Genomic DNA, 17041 nt, shown 5'->3' with positions numbered 1-17041 from the left:
AAAAAAAACAGGTCAACGCCAACAACATAAAAAGAAGACTACGGCACCTAGTATTCCAAGGCCGTCTCCCATTCAAGTACTAACTAGGCCCAACCCTTCTTAGCCTCTGAGATCAGAAGAGATAGGGTGCTTTCAGGGTGATGCGGCTGTAAGCGATCTCTTTAGGCACTCTCAACCCTCTTGACAAATGCCAAGATGATCACTTTGGGAAACAAGCGAAAAAAACAGGTCAACACCAACAACATAAAAATAAGCCTGCGGCATCTGGAAAACCCAGGCGGTCTCCCATCCAGGTACAAACCAGGCCCAACCTTGCTCAGCTTCTGAGACCAAACGAGATTGGGCGCTTTCAGGGTGTTGTGCTCGTAGGCAATTTCTTTGTGCACTCTCAACCCTCTTGACACATGCCAAGATGGTCACCTTGGGAAACAAGGGAAAATAAAACAGGTCAACGCCGACAACATAATGAGAAGCCTACGGCACCTGGTATTCCCAAGCTGTCTCCCATCCAGGTACTAACCAGGCCCATCGCTGCTTAGCCTCCGAGATCAGATGAGATTGGGCTCTTTCAGGGTGATTTGGCCGTAGGCACTCTCTTTGGGCACTCTGAAGCCTCTTGACAAAGGCCAAGATGGTCACCTTGGGAAACAAGCTAAAAAAACAGGTCAAAGCCAACAACATAAAAAGAAGCCTACGGCATCTAGTATTCCCAGGCGATCTCCCAATCAAGACACTAACCAGACCAGATCCTTCTATGGCACCTGGTCTTCCCAGGCAGTCTCCCATCCAGGTACAAACCAGGCCTGACGCTGCTTAGCCTCTGAAATCAGATGAGATCGGGTGCTTTCAGGTTGATGTGGCCGTAAGCATTCTCTTCAAGACACGCCCAACCCTCTTGACAAACGCCAAGATGGTCGCCTTGAGAAACAAGCAAAAAAAACAGGTCAAAGCCAACAACATAAAAAGAAGCCTATGGGCTTAAAGCGGACCCTAAGAGATGGGACCCACTAGCTCTGTCATGGTTCGGACGCTGTAATATGAACGCAATGCCACGACTTCTGTATCTACTACAAGCCTTACCTATCAAAATATCCCAGACTTTCTTTCATGCGGTTCGCTCAACCTTTAACAAGTTCCTCTGGCGCGGAAAACATATGCGTATTGGTAGGGCAATGCTGTTGCGACCGAAATTGCGGGGAGGTATTGGCTTCCCGGACCCTGCTCTATATTACACAGCGACGCACATGACACCGGTGGTTGACTGGTGCTGGTGTTCTGCCATATACTGTCCGGCCATGATATAGTGTCTGCGCCGTACTGCGCATGCGCAGTACGGAGCAGACGAAGCTTCGGAAAATCTCCGAAGCCGAACGGCGCCTGCGCGGTGAGTGGAGGTGGTAGCCCCACCATCCAAGCGGACATAGGGTTGTGAATATTAGAGGGCCCCTCGCAGGCGAGCTTCGCTCGCCACGCTTCGGGCTCGGCCTCGCTGTGCTCGGCTCTTTTATATTCTTACTCTATGTCCACTTGGATAGTGGGGATAGAACCTGGACTCAGTGCGCAGGCGCCGTTCATGCTCGGCAATTTTCGGAATCTGTGTTGCTGTGTACTGCGCATGCGAAAGGGCTTCTGAGAGCAGCCCTATTTCTTGGACCCACGGGCTTGATTCCCATGGGGACCATACTGCTAGAGCAAGTACCTGTTGCATTGGATAGCTGGAGAGCTAGACAGCTAATCCATTTCCTCGGATCACTACCTAACCATTCGTTCTTCTCTAGACAATTCCACCCCTTTGAGGAACTTTGCCTGGATGATGGCCCAGTTCGTGGTTTCCTCTCTAGGTCCTACCAAATCCTTACAGACGCACAATCCTCCACGGATCCACCCTTCCTAGCTAAATGGAAAAGGGACTTACAAACTACATTCTCCAAACCACAGAAGGACAGAATACTCTTTTTCGCCCATAAGTCGTCACTCTGCAGTAAATATCAGGAGATCTCAAATAAGCTGATCACACGCTGGTATCGTACACCGGTGGTGTTGGCCAAAATATTCCCCGGTCAATCTGACCGCTGCTGTCGCTGCGGGCAACAGGCTGGCACCATTCTCCACATTTTCTGGGAATGCCCTAAATTACAAACATTCTGGCAGCCTGTCCTGAGACTCATCCACAAGTTCACAGACATTTCCTTAGCCAATGATCCCACAGCAGTTCTTCTCAATCTAACTCCTATGTCGAGAAAGCGTTATCATAAGTCCTTACTTAAACATCTCCTCAATGCAGCTAGGGCCTGTATCCCAAGTCAGTGGAAAGAGCAATCTGCTCCAATGGTGACCCAGTGGTTCGCAAGGGTAAATGATATTGAACGAATGGAAGACCTGACTGCCACAATGAGGGATAAAACGGAGGAGCATGGGAACAGATGGTTCTACTGGACCCAGTTTCGCTTTTCGGAAGAATACCTCCGCGAGACATAGTAAGCTCATGGTGATCGTTGGAGATCGCTGTTCCAAACGTTGGACAGCTAATGAGCTGGTGAGCCGAGGGCGTCTCTTGCTCCCTGGGAGGGGACCCCATCCTATCCACTCTACCCACGACACCCCCTTACCCCTTCTTTTCCTTTTCTGCCATTTCCTTCCCCAATCTTCTCTTTCCCCTTCTCCCTCCTTTCAGTTCTACTATTTCCCTTCTTAACTCAAAAAAGGGAAAAGAAAATGGTATGTTCCGACCCCATTTGACTACTACACAATACTCTTCCCCTATCTATGGATATCTAAACTCTTCGAGGATAGCAGGGCTAGTATCAATAATATTTTACGTGGTAGAGGATCCCAACGAGATGGAGCTTTAATCTCATCTTGATATGACCGCAAAGCTGTACACATGCTATTCTCCTCGGACTTCTTACCATTGGCTCTGATATCCATGCAATATGATCGTTTGTTTGTAACTATTTGTATCACACATTCTGTGAAGTTGCCTTTGCATTGTAATGTTGCATACTACTAAATGAAAAAAATAAAAAAAAGAAGCCTATGGCACCTGGTATTCCCAGGCGGTCTCCCATCCAGGTACTAACCAGGCCCGACACTGTTTAGCATCCGAGATCAGACGAGATTGGGTGCTTTCAGGGTGATGGGGCTGTAGATAATCTCTTCGGGCACTCTCAACCCTCTTGACATACGCCAAGATGGTCACCTTGGGAAACAAGTGAAAAAAAAAACAGGTCAAGGCCAACAACATAAAAAGAAGCCTACAGCACCTAGTATTCCCAGGTGGTCTCCAATCCAGGTACTAGCAAGGCCCAACCCTGTTTAGCTTCTGAGATCAGAGGAGATCGGGTGCTTTCAGGGTTATGTGCCCATAGGCAATCTCTTTGGGCATTCTCAACCCTCTTGACAAATGCCAAGATAGTCACCTTGAGATACAAGCGATAAAAAACAGGTCAATGTCAACAACATAAAAAGAAGAATACGGCACCTGGTATTCCAACGCCATCTCCCATCCAGGTACTAACTAGGCCCAACCCTTCTTAGCCTCAGAAAAGAGAATAGATAGGGCTCTTTCAGGGTGATGCTACTGTAAGCGATCTCTTTGGGCACTCTCAACCCTCTTGATAAATGCCAAGATGGTCACCTTGGGAAACAAGCAAAAAAAAAGAAAACGAATCAACGCCAACAACATAAAAAGAAGCCTACAATAACAGGTAATCCCAGGTGGTCTCCCATCCAGGTACTAACCAGGCCCGACTCTTCTTAGCCTCCAAGATCAGACGAGATTGGGTGCTTTCAGAGTGATGTGGCCATAGGCAATCTCTTCAGGCACTCTCAACCCTCTTGACAAACACCAAGATGGTCACTTTGGGAAATAAGCGAAAAAAAAACAGGTCAACGCCAACAACATAAAAAAAAGTCTACGACACCTGGTATTCCCAGGCGGTCTCCCATCCAGGTACTAACAAGGCCCGACTCGATTAGCCTCCAACATCAAACGAGATCGGGTGCTTTCAGGGTGATGTGCCCGTAGGCAATCTCTTCAGGCACTTTCAACCCTCTTGACAAACGCCAAGATGGTCACCTTGGGAAACAAGCAAAAAAATAAAAATAAGTCGGAAGCTAGAGACAATACGGCCCGAGTCCTCAATTTAATCCATGCGGCGCATGTACAGGGAAGGCCCTTGCTTATGTTGTCAACGGATGCGGAGAAGGCCTTTGACAAGGTGGCCTGGCACTTTATGCAGGCCACCCTGGAACATATAGGTCTTGGCCCCAACATGATGAGCTGGGTAATGTCGCTTTACTCCACGCCATCGGCAGCGGTACGGGTGACCGAGTGGTGCTCGGACTCTTTCCCCATCACTAATGGGACGAGGCAAGGGTGCTCTCTGTCTCCCCTAATTTTAATTCTGACACTGGAACCACTTATGTGTCACGTTCGGAATGACCCGAATATTACTGGCATATCCAAACCCTCGGCACACCACAAAATTGCGGCGTACGCTGACGATCTCATTTTTTCCGTCTCCAATCCACACATTTTGCTTCCCAAAATACTTGCGTCTCTACAGCGACACGGCAGCCTATCAAACTATAAAAACAATTGCGCCAAGTCGGCTGTATTGAATATATCGGTCCCGGATGGTGAGGCCAAGAGGCTCCGCTCCTCTTTTCCATTCTACTGGGCTGAAAAATCTATACGTTAACTGGGCGTTGACATCGCAGCCGATTTATCGCAATTGTACCTGCTTAATTTTGTCCCTCTCCTGGATAGACTGAAATCTAATTTGGGAAACTGGCATGCTTTAACACTGACCTGGCTGTAATGCATTCAAAATGATGGCCCTCCCTCGGATCTTATACATGTTCCAGACATTACCGATCCGGTTACCCCCAATTTTTTTCAGACAACTGCAGGTGCTGCTCCGGGACTTTATTTGGGAGCGCAAACCGCCCAGAGCCCGTTTGCAATTGCTTGCCAGACCAAAGGACAAGGGGGGTCTGGGTCTCCCAGATCTCAGACAATACTACAGAGTGACTCTGCTAGCGAGAGTCGTTGATTGGCATTGTAATGGCCCACACAAGCAGTGGGTGGAGATGGAGATTGAGGATGGTTCCATTCCCCTATTGACCTCCCCGTGGCTCCTGTCCTCCCTACCAAAAGACCTCAGAGGTCACCCCGTAGTGGGAGCTACGTTGGCTGTTGTGCGGAGGTTGTTCCGCTGCACACACATTGCTCCCCTGCCATCACCAATGACTCCGGTTATAGGTAATCCAGACTTCCCACCGGGATTTACCAACAAGAAACTGCGACAGTTGACAGTGGTGGGGAAACAGCGTCTGGGAGAGGTGTGGCCCACGGGAGGGCTCCCGACCACGTAAACTGTCGCCGAGCTTTCTGACCCTCCGCTTGACTTGTTTAGTGCTTATACACTTCGTCACTTTCTTCTGGCCATACAAAGGGCCCCCTACACTCCTAGAGACCTGACACCCTATAAATCCATCTGTCACAAAAGGGAACCTGTGCGACACACCCTCTCCCTCCTGTACAACCTATTGAGTAGTCAGGAGGAGGAGTCGACCCCCACCATTTATCCACAAATGGGAGAGGGACTTAGGCATCACATTTACCCCACAACAGATAGGGAAGATCCTGACCTTAGTACATAAAGCTTCCATCGCAAACCAATATCAAGATACAAGATAGTCTCACGCTGGTATAGAGTCCCATAACTTCTGAATAAAATGGATAGATCGATCCCAGATGTTTGTTGGAGGTGAAATTCAGATATGGGGACCATGGGACACCTTTTCTGGGCATGCCCGACCTTGAGGAACTTTTGGGTTCCCAGTAGCGTGCCTTCTACACTTGACCGAACAGCCTGTTCGAAAATACAAAAAAACCCTCACGATGCAACTCCTGAATGCCGCCCGGGCCTGCATTCCCGCACTGTGGAGGCAGCCTCAGCCCCCATCCAAGGTGCTGTGGTATTCCAAAGTCAATCATATTCTCCGGATGGAAGAATTGACCGCCACCCTTCACAACACTGAAGAGGCATTTAGTGTTACATGAAGGCCCTGGAGGTATTTTACTGGTACTCGAGACTACATTCGGGAGGTGAGCAGTGCCTCCGTCCCAGAAAACGACTGAACATCTAACGTTTACCTACGTAGGCCATGTCTGCCCTGGGTGGCATTCCCCCCTCCTTTTTGTCTTTATTTTTCTTTTTTTCCCTGTCGCCATCCCCCCACCTCCTCTCTCTCCGTCTTTGCACTCTCTTCTTCCCCCGTCCTCCCTTTTGACTATGCCTTGTCTCCTTACTAGCCTTCGGGACCCAGAAGAACCCCAGAGGCCGGCTAGTTTATACAGAGAGGCTAATGTGTACAAAAGACAGGCTAGTGTATACAAATAGGCTAGATTATAGAGAAGAACGTCCTGGGTATGCAGAGATGGAGGCTGGGTTACACAGAGAGGCTAGTGTATGCAAGCTTGCTAGTGTATACAGACCGACTAGTGTATACAGTAGACCAGCTAGTTTATACAGGGAGGCTAATGTCTACAGAAGACCGGCTAGTGTATACACATAGGCTAGATTATAGAGAAGAACGTCCTGGGTATGCAGAGATGGAGGCTAAGGTATACAGAGAGAGAAGTTGAGTTACAAAGAGAGGCTAGTGTATGCAGACTTGCTAGTGTATACCGGTGGACTAGTGTATACAGAGAGGCTTGGGTATACAGAGAGCTAATGTATAAAGAGATGCTAGTGTATACAAAAGACAACCAAGAGTAGACAGTGAGGCTCGTGTATACAGAAGACCGGCTACAGAGAAGCTAATTTGTACAAAAGACAGGCTAGTGTATACAGATAGGCTAGATTATACAGAGGAAGGTCCTGGGTATGCAGAGATGTAGGCTAGGGAATCCAGAGAGAGACTGTGTTACACAGAGAGGCTAGAGTATGCAGAAGAACGCCTATTTTTTTTTACAGATAGGCTTGTGTATACAGAAGACAGTCTGGGGAATTCAGTGAGGCTAGTGTATGCAGAGAGGCTGGGACACCGAGACTATTGTAAAAAGAAGGCAGGCTAGTGTATATAGATTACGGGCACCTGTATACAGAAGACAGATATAGTCTATATTGAGTGGCTGGTGTACACAGAGAGATTAATGTATACAGAAAAGCTAGCGTGTAAAGAAGACAGGACTTTATTTTTTGCTAATGCAACTACTTTTGAAACATATAAAGAGCTTTTTTCATATTTTGGTGCTGTTAAAAAGTGGTGTGTTGTCAGTGGTGATATCAATGTGACAGTTAATGTGGAGAACTACAACTATTCAAAATAGAGCAAAAGAGTGCTAAGTTTATTTTGTTAAGTCATTGACTGATAGACGTTAAGTAATTGGCCGTTATTGGTTTGGCAGTACATGGTTTATTTTGATGTAAGATAGTTTTATTCTCTACTCTAGACGTTTTAGACGACTTTATTATTAGCATTATTCGCATTTTTCATATATATTATGCAGAGTGTAAGTATTGCAGTGAGACGATATTGCTTTTAAAAGATTTGTATTATTATACATAGCATTGTTAGCAGACCAATAGGACAATTTACATGGCTTAATATTGCAGAGCGTAATTTATCAGGAAAGAGATTCAAAGCGTTAGTTGCAGTAGCTTCATAAAACTGAGAAATCGTTGCATTACTCTAAATTTAAAATATGTTCCGGCAGCACTGAAAAGACGATATTAGATGAGTGATCTACGCATTTCGTTTACTATTTCACTATACCGGCTAAATGTTAATATGTTAATATGTGCTGCGTGTAAGGTAGAAATTAGATGGTTTAGTGTGAGCTGGTTTACCAGGATTTAGAGATAGTAATCTTTTTATACTAGTAATAAATATAGCAAAATAACTATAACGGGTTTAAGTGAAAATACACGAAATAACAGCAACAACGTGTGTAGGTTTTTATCAATCAAGTTCATTACGTGTCTTTAATCATGTAGTGAATATACCCCAATATTGGAGCACAAGGATGAGAAAGCATAATAACTAACAGAGGATGACATGGCAAAAAGACAAACTGCATTAGAAATGTGAATATGAATTAGAGTTGAAATGCCAATCGCCACGGCTACGTACAGCAAAGTGTGAGCTAAGCAGCTAAATATTCTGCAATAGCAGAGATTAAGTATTGCAGTCGAAATGAGATCGGAAGCGTTAGTTGCAGTAGCTCCAAAATGACTGAGAAATCATTTCATTACTCTAAATGTAAAAGTTATCCCAGTAGCACTGAGTGGACTGATATTAGATGAGTGATCGTTCTAGTACAAATTCAGTTTCCTATAGCAGAGAGATACCAGCTAAATGTGAGACGAGCAATTAAACTGTTCACGGTAGCATTGCATTACTCTTAATATGTGCAGCGTGTAAAGAAGCAATAAGATGGTTTTGTATTATCCTAAAATTAGCAGTATACGTAATAAAGGTGAGTAGGTAACCTGGATTTAGACATAGCAAAATCTATAATCTAATTTAGCAAAATTAGAAAAGATAATATTGAGACAGTATATACAGGTCGAGTTTAAGTGGAAATACACAAAATATCTAGCTTACCTTTACATTGTTCAATAGAGTAAATTGACGTAGCTTGAAAATTCCAACCTATGTTACGCACGAAGACGGCTTACACTGACTGTTTTCCGTTTCCACTGGTCATCGGCATAATGTATCAGTAACCATGAACATTAATAGTGATAGACAGCTTACATTAGGATGTATGCATGATGTGAATGTAAAATGAATGTAAAATAGTTGCATTATGTGTTATTAATGTAATCAAACTGTATTGTTATGCTTTGCTACTGCAACCACTTCTCAATCAAGTAAACCGTCCCACTGATTTTCTCACATTTTGCCGCTGTTAAAAAATGTGTTGCAAGTGTTATGTGTTACAAATGGTTATCAGGGTGACAGTTAATGTGGAGAAGAAGTAATACACAAAATAGAGTCAGAAAGAGAATCCAATTGCATAGAGGTAGCGAGAGATGGTTGCATTAATCTTAATGTGCAGTGTGTAAAAGGTTTTAAAAAGATGGTTTTGTGTGACTTTTGCTTTAACGTAAAATTAGCTGTAGACATTATAACTTGTTACAATGATTTAGAGATAGTAATCTCTATAAAATAATAATAATAAGTATAATAATAATAATAATAATATAGAAAAACAAATTAGGAATATTTTGAGGCAGTATGTATAGGTCGAGATATAGTGAATACACAAAAGGGATCAAGGGATAGTAGCAAAGTCAAGGGTTAAATGCAAAGGTACTCTATTTAACAGTAAATTGACGTAGCTTGCAAATTCCAACGTGTAAATCGTTCCATTAATTTTGATCCTCAAGAAGACGGCTTACACTGACTGTTTTCCGTTTCCACTGGAAAGAGAATCCTATTGCATAGAGGTAGCGAGAGATGGTTGCATTACTCTTAATGTGTAAAGGTTTTAAAAAGATGGTTTTGTGTGAATTTTTCTTTAACGTAAAATTAGCTGTGGACATTATAACTATGGTTAGGTTTACAATGATTTAGAGTTAGTAATCTCTATAATATAATAATAATAAGTATAGCAAAACAAATTAGGAAAATATTGAGGCAGTATATATAGGTCGAGATAACGTGAATACACAAAAGGGATCAAGGGATAGTTGCAAAGTCAAGGGATAAAGGCAAAGGTACATTATTTAAGAGTAAATTGACGTAGCTTGCAAATTCCAACGTGTAAATCGTTCCATTAATTTTGTTACGCACGAAGACGGCTTACACTGACTGTTTTCCGTTTCCACTGGAAAGAGAAACCTATTGTATAGAGGTAGCGAGAGATGGTTGCATATGGCAGAAAGACGGCTTACACTGCTTTTCTCACATTTTGCTGCGGTAAAAAGAAATGTGTTTTAACTGTGACAGATAAGGTGGAGAAAAAGAAGTAATACAGAAAATAGAGTCAAACAGTGGAAACGTTAAAAAATACAATTGGTATACGATTTTGGTATAACTGAGGTACAGGGCAATTACTGTAGTATGACTTGCCAATGTTTATCATGTCTTGTTTATATCACACAAAGATGTATACAGTCTGACTAATTATATATGTCTGTGCCAACTATTGTTAATAAAAAACGGAGTTAAAAAAAAAAACAGTGGAAACGTTTATTTGTCATGACAGCTGATACTGGTTGAGCAATAAAACTGTTTTATTAAGATGTAAGACTAGTTTTATTCTCTACATATTGTTGTATAATATAGGCGACCAATAGGACATTTAAATGGCTTAATATTGTAGGGAGGAAGTATCGCTGTTCAAAGGTAAGAGATTGAAAGCTTAGCTTGAAAATGGCCGAGAAATAGTTGCGTTAGTCTAAATTTAAAGGATATGCCGGTACCAATGAGAAAGCTTATTGATTGACTAGTTGATCTTTGCATTACACAATTCTATTATTATTATTATTATTATTATTAAGATCATAGTGCAGAGAGATACTCAGTTAATGTCAGAGATACTCGGTCAATGTCAGAAAAGCAATAAAACTGTTTACATCGTTAGAGAGCGATGGTTACATTACTCTTAGTATGTGCAGCATGTCTGGTAGCAAATGGATGGTTTTGTGAACATTTTGCATTAAGGTACAATTAGCGGTAGAAGTGAATAGATTTAAGCGGATTTTGAGATAGTACTCTTCATTTCTAATAAGAAATAAAGAAAAATAAGTCAGGATGGTGTGTCAGGACTGTCACATACTCACAGTCCCGGTACAAATATGCAAAATAGAGCAAAAGAGTTTATTTTGATTTATGATAGTTTTATTGCATGCTTGATGTGGATGATTAAAATCGTGTAGTGATCTATATTTAGCACAAGAATGTAAAGGCATAACATGGCAATGAGACAAACTCCATTAGAGATGTGAGCTAGATGAAATGATGAAATGTCTCTGTATAGCCCAGATTGCCTTCTGTTATCACTTAGCCTACCCTCTAAATTCACTAGCCTCTCTATATACACCAGCATGTTTACACTAGCCGGTCTTCTGCATACAATAGCCTGTCTTCGATATACACTAGCCTATGTTCTGAATACACTAGCCCGTCTTCTGTCTTCTGTATGCCCTAGCCTGTCTTCTGTATACATTAGTCTCTCTGTATAAACTAGCATCTCTGTATACCCCAAACTGTCTTCTGTAAAAACTTGTCTCTCTTTATAGCCTGTCTAGCCTTTCTTCTGTACACACTAGCTTCTCTGTATACACTAACCAGGCTTCTATATACAATAGCTTCACTCTATGCACTAGCCTCTCTGTATAATCTAGCCTCTCTATATACCCTCTCTCTATATATAGTGTTCTGCATCTCCGTAGTGGTAGCCTCTCCGTAGAAGCCAGCCTTTATTCTGTATTCACTAGCCTTTCTTCTGTATGCTGTAGTCTTTTATATATACTAGCTTCTCTGTACACCCTTGCATCTCTGTAATACACGAAATCCTCTGTATACCACAGCCTGTCTTCTGTATACACTAGACTGTAAACACTAGCTAGAATACACCAGCCTGTCTTCTGTACCCACTAGATTCTCTGTATACACTACCCAGTCTTCTGTATACACTGTCAGCTTGGATGTATACCCAAGCCTGTCTTCTGTATACACTAGTCTCTCTATATCCACTGTCCTATCTGTATACACTCGACTCTCTCTATACACTAACCTCTCTATATACACTAACATCTTTGTATATACTAGCCTCTCTTTAAATTAGCCTCTCTGTGTACCCCAGCCTCATTGTTTACTCTAGCATCTCTGTATACTCAAGCCTGTCTGCATTCACTAGCCTGTATTCACTAGCCTTATATATACTAGCTTCCTGCTTCTCTGTACACCCTTGCATCTCTGTACACTAGACTCTCTGAATACACTAAACCCTCAGTATACCACAGCCTGTCTTCTGTATACATTAGACTGTAAAAACTAGCTAGAATACACCAGCCTGTCTTCTTTACCCAATAGACTCTCTGTATGCACTACCCAGTCTTCTGTATACACTGTCAGCTTTGATGTATACCCAAGCCTGTCTTCTGTATACACTAGTTTCTCTATATGCACTGTCCTTTCTGTATACTCTCGACCTTCTCTATACATTAACCTCTCTATATACACTAACATCTTTGTATATACTAGCCTCTCTTTAAATTAGCCTCTCTGTGTACCCCAGCCTCACTGTTTACTCTAGCATCTCTGTATACTCAAGCCTATCTACATACACGAGTCTTCTGTATTGTGTATTAACTAGCCTTTCTTCTGTATGCTGTAGTCTTCTATATATACCAGCATCTCTGTACACCCTTGCATCTCTGTAAACACTGTGTAAACTAGCCAGTCTTATGTATACACTCGCCAGCTGTATACACTAGACTCTCTGAATACACTAAACTCTCTGTATACCACAGCCTGTCTTCTGTATACACTAGACTGTAAAAACTAGCTAGAATAGCCTGTCTTCTGTACCCACTAGACTCTCTGTATACACTACCCAGTCTTCTGTATAGAATGTCAGCTTTCATGTATACCCTTTCTGTATACACTAGCTTCTCTATATGCACTGTCCTTTCTGTATACACTCGACTCTCTCTATACACTAACCTCTCTATATACACTAACATCTTTGTATTTGTCTTTAAACTAGCTCTCTGTACCCCAGCCTCACTGTTTACTCTAGCATCTCTGTATACTCAAGACTATCTACATACACGAAACCTGTATTCTGTATTCACTAGCCTTTCTTCTGTATGCTGTAGTCTTCTATATATACCAGCTTCTCTGTACACCCTAGCACTGTAACAGTACTAGGTTCCTGTATTACAGAAACAGAACACCAGCAATAAGGTGTATACTGTGCAGGAGGCACACAACACTGACTCTAACTTCTGCACTGCAGATGCATGTATTGCAGAAATTGAACACCAGTAATAAAGGGTAGCTTCAGGTGTGTACTGTGCAGGAGGCACATAACACCCACTGTAACAGTGCTAGGTTCCCAAGCAGTAAAGACACTGTCCCTGCCTATCGTCCTCTTTCCCTGACCACCGCAACACACTATACAAGGCCGCCATGCTGGCGGCCTTTTATAGTGTGGGGTGTGTACTAAACCCCCCTGAGCTATAATTGGCCACAGGAATCCTGCCTGTGGTGAATTGTGGCTCTCCTCACACAGGATGTCACATCTGTTCTTATTATATAGAACCTATTATGCTCCTCGTAAACTTTTTCAGTTTGGCCGAACGGCCGGACGCAAGTTGCCCCCGGTGCGGGAACATGGGGGGAGACATGATGCACATGTTTTGGAGATGCCCGAAGTTGATCCGCTACTGGACAGAGGTGACAGGAACCATTGATCGGGTGGTTGGAACCTCCACCAGGATGGAGGCGAAGTATTGTCTCCTGGGATTAGTTGAAGGAGTTGGAAACCCGGGAAGTAGCCAGATGGCAGTTCTGAGATGCCTATTTCAGGCAAGGAAACTGATTGCCCAACCCTGCTTAGCCTCCAATGTTGGCAATGACTTGGTTTTTTTCGCTTGTTTCCGAAGATGACCATGTTGGCGTTTGTCAAGATGGTTGAGAGTGCCCGAAGAGATCGCCTATGGCCCCATCACCTTGAAAGTGCCTGATCTTGTCTGATCTCGGAGGCTAAGCATTGTCGGGCCTGATTAGTAACTGGATGGGAGACCAACTGGGAATACCAGGTGCCGTAGCATTCTTTTTATGTTGTTGGCGTTGACATGTTTTTTTTTTCCGCTTGTTTCCCAAGGTGATCATCTTGGCATTTGTCAAGAGGGCTGAGAGAGCCCAAAGAAATCTCCTACGGCCACATCCCCCTGAAAGCGCCCAATCTCATCTGATCTCAGAGGCTAAGCAGGGTCCGGCCTGGATAGTACCTAATTAAAGGTGCCGTAGGAATCTTTTTATATTGTTGGCTTTGACCTGTTTTTCTTTCGCTTGTTTCCCAAGGTGACCATTTTAGCATCAGTCAAGAGTTTTGAGTATGTCCCAAAGCGTTCGCCTGAGGTCACATCACCCTGAAAGCGCCCGATCTCAGAGGCTAAGCAGGGTCTGGGTCAGATGGGAGACCGCCAGGGTCTATGTTGTTGGCGTTGACCTTTTTTTTTTCACTTGTTTCCCAAGATAACCATCTTGGTATTTGTCAAGAGGGTTGAGAGTGTCTAAATAGAACACCTATGGCCACATCACCCTGAAAGTGCAGAATCTCATCTGATCTCGGAGGCCTAGCAGTGTACGGCCTGGTTAATACCTGTATGGGAGACCATCTGTGAATACCAGGTGCCGTAGGCTTCTTTTTATGTTGTTGGCTTTGAACTGTTTTTTTCGCTTGTTTCTCAAGGCGACCATCTTGGTGTTTGTCAAGAGGGTTGGCCGTGTCTTGAAGAGAACGCTTACGGCCACATCACACTGAAAGCACCCGATCTCGTCTGATTTCAGAGGCTTAGCAGCATCAGGCCTGGTTAGTACCTGGATGGGAGACTGCCTGGGAAGACCAGGTGACATAGAAGGATCTGGTCTGGTTAGTGTCTTGATTGGGAGATCGCCTGGGAATACCGGATGCCGTAGGATTCTTTTTATGTTGTTGGCTTTGACCTGTTTTTTTTCCCTTGTTTCCCAAGGTGACCATCTTGGCATTTGTCAAGAGGGTTAAGAGTGCACAAAGAAATTGCCTACGGGCACAACACCCTGAAAACGCCCAATCTCGTTTGGTCTCAGAGGCTAAGCAGGATTGGGCCTGGTTTGTACCTGGATCGGAGACCGCCTGGGTTTTCCAAATGCTGCAGGCTTCTTTTTATGTTGTTGGCGTTGACTTGTTTTTTTTGTTTGTTTCCCAAGGTGACCATCTTGGCGTTTGTCAAGAGGGTTGAGCGTGCATTTGATCTCAGAGGCTAAGCAGGGTTGGGACCTGGTTAGTACCGGGATGGGAAACCGCCTGGGATTTCTCGATGCCATAGGCTTTTTTTTTAAGTTGTTGGCATTGACTTATTTTTATTTTTTTGTTTTATTCTTTTATTAAGCATAAGTAGAACAATATAAATATAACAGTCAACCATACAGCATGACCCAGGGTCACAATTACATGCTAACAAAAAATAGGCAGCCAAATAACTCTGGGTTCTCAGAGGGGAGTCCTACAGTTTCATGCAGAATATAGAGAAACCCCACCTCCGACATGTAGTACAGTATAACTAGTGCAGCTCCGTTCGGACAAATGTAATCATGGAGAACAACTGGGACCACAGCGAGCCAGCTTATCATGACCTACGTGAACCAGAGCAAAATATGAGCCGGTCCTGTCCAGAACCCTGGGGTTCTTCTGGGTCCCGAAGGCTAGTAAGGAGACAAGGCATAGTCAAAAGGGAGGACGGGGGAAGAAGAGAGTGCAAAGACGGAGAGAGAGGAGGTGGGGGGATGGCGACGGGGAAAAAAAGAAAAATAAAGACAAAAAGGAGGGGGGAATGCCACCCAGGGCAGACATGGCCTACGTAGGTAAACGTTAGATGTTCAGTCGTTTTCTGGGACGGAGGCACTGCTCACCTCCCGAATGTAGTCTCGAGTACCAGTAAAATACCTCCAGGGCCTCCATGTAACACTAAATGCCTCTTCAGTGTTGTGAAGGGTGGCGGTCAATTCTTCCATCCGGAGAATATGATTGACTTTGGAATACCACAGCACCTTGGATGGGGGCTGAGGCTGCCTCCACAGTGCGGGAATGCAGGCCCGGGCGGCATTCAGGAGTTGCATCGTGAGGGTTTTTTTGTATTTTCGAACAGGCTGTTCGGTCAAGTGTAGAAGGCACGCTACTGGGAACCCAAAAGTTCCTCAAGGTCGGGCATGCCCAGAAAAGGTGTCCCATGGTCCCCATATCTGAATTTCACCTCCAACAAACATCCGGGATCGATCTATCCATTTTATTCAGAAGGTATGGGACTCTATACCAGCGTGAGACTATCTTGTATCTTGATATTGGTTTGCGATGGAAGCTTTATGTACGAAGGTCAGGATCTTCCCTATCTGTTGTGGGGTAAATGTGATGCCTAAGTCCCTCTCCCATTTGTGGATAAATGGTGGGGGTCAAATCCTCCTCCTGACTACTCAATAGGTTGTACAGGAGGGAGAGGGTGTGTCGCACAGGTTCCCTTTTGTGACAGATGGATTTATAGGGTGTCAGGTCTCTAGGAGTGTAGGGGGCCCTTTGTATGGCCAGAAGAAAGTGACGAAGTTGATAAGCACTAAACAAGTCAAGCGGAGGGTCAGAAAGCTCGGCGACCGTTTACGTGGTCGGGAGCCCTCCCGTGGGCCACACCTCTCTCAGACGCTGTTTCCCCACCACTGTCAACTGTCGCAGTTTCTTGTTGGTAAATCCCGATGAAAAGTCTGGATTACCTATAACCGGAGTCATTGGTGATGGCAGGGGAGCAATGTGTGTGCAGCGGAACAACCTCCGCACAACAGCCAACGTAGCTCCCACTACGGGGTGACCTCTGAGGTCTTTTGGTAGGGAGGACAGGAGCCACGGGGAGGTCAATAGGGGAATGGATCCATCCTCAATCTCCATCTCCACCCACTGCTTGTGTGGGCCATTACAATGCCAATCAACGACTCTCGCTAGCAGAGTCACTCTGTAGTATTGTCTGAGATCTGGGAGACCCAGACCCCCCTTGTCCTTTGGTCTGGCAAGCAATTGCAAACGGGCTCTGGGCGGTTTGCGCGCCCAAATAAAGTCCCGGAGCAGCACCTACAGTTGTCTGAAAAAAATTGGGGGTAACCGGATCGGTAATGTCTGGAACATGTATAAGATCCGAGGGAGGGCCATCATTTTGAATGCATTACAGCGCCCAACCCAGGTCAGTGTTAAAGCATGCCAGTTTCCCAAATCAGATTTCAGTCTATCCAGGAGAGGGACAAAATCAAGCAGGTACAATTGCGC

At 44.3% G+C, this 17041-nt stretch overlaps 4 pseudogenes; all 4 read right to left on the bottom strand.

Moving 5' to 3' along the window:
* Positions 1-471: 471 nt before the first annotated feature.
* On the bottom strand, positions 472-590 carry LOC143947245 (5S ribosomal RNA; annotated as a pseudogene).
* Positions 591-3031: 2441 nt separating this feature from the next.
* On the bottom strand, positions 3032-3150 carry LOC143948292 (5S ribosomal RNA; annotated as a pseudogene).
* A 101-nt stretch (positions 3151-3251) lies between these two features.
* Positions 3252-3370, bottom strand: LOC143948404 (5S ribosomal RNA; annotated as a pseudogene).
* Positions 3371-3692: 322 nt separating this feature from the next.
* On the bottom strand, positions 3693-3811 carry LOC143947983 (5S ribosomal RNA; annotated as a pseudogene).
* Positions 3812-17041: the final 13230 nt, after the last annotated feature.

This window comes from Lithobates pipiens, unplaced genomic scaffold, assembly GCF_037356315.1.
Source record: "Lithobates pipiens isolate NorthernLeopardFrog02 unplaced genomic scaffold, aLitPip1_a1.2 Scaffold_30, whole genome shotgun sequence".
Taxonomy (NCBI): domain Eukaryota; kingdom Metazoa; phylum Chordata; class Amphibia; order Anura; family Ranidae; genus Lithobates; species Lithobates pipiens.
The sequence above is the reverse complement of the archived record's forward strand: the minus strand, read 5'-3'. Positions and strand labels throughout refer to the sequence as shown.